The sequence below is a fragment of the Siphateles boraxobius genome, unplaced genomic scaffold (assembly GCF_051911475.1).
Source record: "Siphateles boraxobius isolate OS27281-9 unplaced genomic scaffold, OSU_SipBor_1 41, whole genome shotgun sequence".
Taxonomy (NCBI): Eukaryota; Metazoa; Chordata; class Actinopteri; order Cypriniformes; family Leuciscidae; genus Siphateles; species Siphateles boraxobius.
Window position 1 is genome coordinate 31,216,093 of NW_027509042.1, and position 2,331 is coordinate 31,218,423.

The window sequence follows — 2,331 nt, forward strand, 5'->3', positions numbered from 1 at the left end:
GAGTTGTCGTCATGGTACAGAGCCCCTCCCCTCGATATCACGGGATCTCGCGGGATTCTCACCCTCTCCGCCATGTTGGCAGGATTCCGGCGGCAAAACAAGACTGTTTACGTGTGTTGTTAACTCGGTAGTAGAGGAGGTTCTCGCAATTCCACACTGTTTTACCATGCCTGGAAGTCACTGCTGCGTTAAAAACTGCTCCAGTACCTCACACGATACATTTGGAAAACATAGGAAGAATGGAATACAGTTTTTTAGGTTACCGAAATGGACACAGCATCAGGGAGAGCAAGTCTCTGACCTGACGAGGAGACGCCGGATTGCTTGGTTGGCTGATGCCTTTGATAAGTTGACACTGTTTGCTGTGCCTTAACGAACATGTGCAAAAGTGTTGTTTGAGTGCCTTGTTCATTACATTTTTATTTCTTGAAATAAATGCTTGAAACAACTTGATATGGCTTAACAATATTTATCGAGAACTGAATATATATGTATTTTTTTCGGACAACATAAGTTTCATGGACAACATAAGTAATAATAATAAAATAACAATACTGTTCTTAGTGCAAAAGAACAAATACCTTGATGCTGCTTCTCTAAATACCGCTGTTTTGCGCTTGGTGTGAGCTTGTTCCTGTAAGGTCCCTTTTCTTTCGCCTTATCTTTTTGCATTTCTTTACTTTCTTCCTTTTTTTCTCGTATTCGTAGATCCGTCTCTGTCCCGCCGAAATAATAAATGCGCGAAAATAATAAATGCGCAAAAATGAAAGAGCTCTTGAATGTTTAGTCGCGCTTCTGTGAAGTTCTGATGGCGTTGCCCCTGGCAACCGATAGCGTCTCCTACCATCATGGCGGACCGGCTCAGACCCCGCCCACATCGGCACGTGACTCCTCAATCTCAATACACTCAAAAGTATGTACTTTTTCTTCACAAAAAGAGTACATACCTTTAGGGCGTATTATAAGTAGGCGAATTGGGACACAGCTAGGGACAGCTTTCCTATCCACCTGTTTCCGGGGGGCGCTACTGTAAAAAATAAAGTGGGTGGAACTTTCAGTCAGGCGGCAGAAGTAGCATACTAATTGTATTTTGTGTGCTATTTAGCGAAGAGGCTAGGCGTTTTCTTTTTTTTTTTTCGGATCTTTTTTTACTATTTAAACTAAGTCGCAAACCTTTATGAGAGATGTCGTTACGGAGCTCATGGACAACATGTGCTAATTCAGTGGCCAATTTTATTATAGCCTACAATTATCCCATTATAAACATCTCCATGTTTTCGGTGCTGATGCAGACGTGTTCATGTAACATGTAAGAGTGGCGCTGCCAATAAAACACCTAAAAGCTGTCACAAAGAACCGGCAAAAGTAATGATTATGAATATGTAAAATATAGCAATGATACATTTTAATTAGGCTATTTATTAATAAACAAGTCTTTTCTGTGTCGATGCTGACTCGCGATCTTCACAGTAGTGGACGCGCCGGAGAAAAATGCACATTTCATACGGATTACATAGTTTTCTTTCGTTTTGAATTGTTCCGTTTAAGACATTTCAAGCGTTCTGTAGATAATATATATATATATATATATATATATATATATATATATATATATATATATATATACTTCTCAGGTCTGTAAGGCAAGTAGACTATGCTGAGTTTCGGTTCATTTATGAGACGAGCTGCAGTTCAGGCGGCGGCGCCTCCGTGTGGTGATATTATTGTCTGCTATATTTACTTATTATTTATTAAATCAAGGTAATTGTGGATGAAACATTGATTAAAATTACGATTTTTAACCCTTTTACCCTTTTAAAGTTTTAACCCATATGGAGCAAGAAGCCATATTTAGTCACTTCCGCACACATTCAAAATGCCCTCCCTCTGTCTCCAGTTGGAGTTGTATAGTCATGTGGTTTTCTCTCAGCCAATCAGGGGAGATCAAGATATCTGACAGATATTGACATCAAGGCATCTGACCAATCAGGAGTGGTCTGGAGCACCTCAAACCCAGCCATCTTGCAGAAATCATAAATATTGCTTTTTTGAACCTGGCTTCTCCCACAGCTATAGTTATAGCATCATAACTAAACATGGTAAGTTGATGTAACTTACAAATTATTTGGTTGAATAGTTGTGTTAAAGATTAAGATTGTTGTTATTTGCATAGCATTTGTAAAAATTAGCTTAATGTTTGGCTGAAAACTAAATGCACCATATTTGATCATATGCCACGTTCACCTAAGTGGCACAAGTGTCCATTTTTAGACATATGCCTTATGAATGTATGTTTTTATTATTATAGTTAAATGGCATACACAGGTGCTT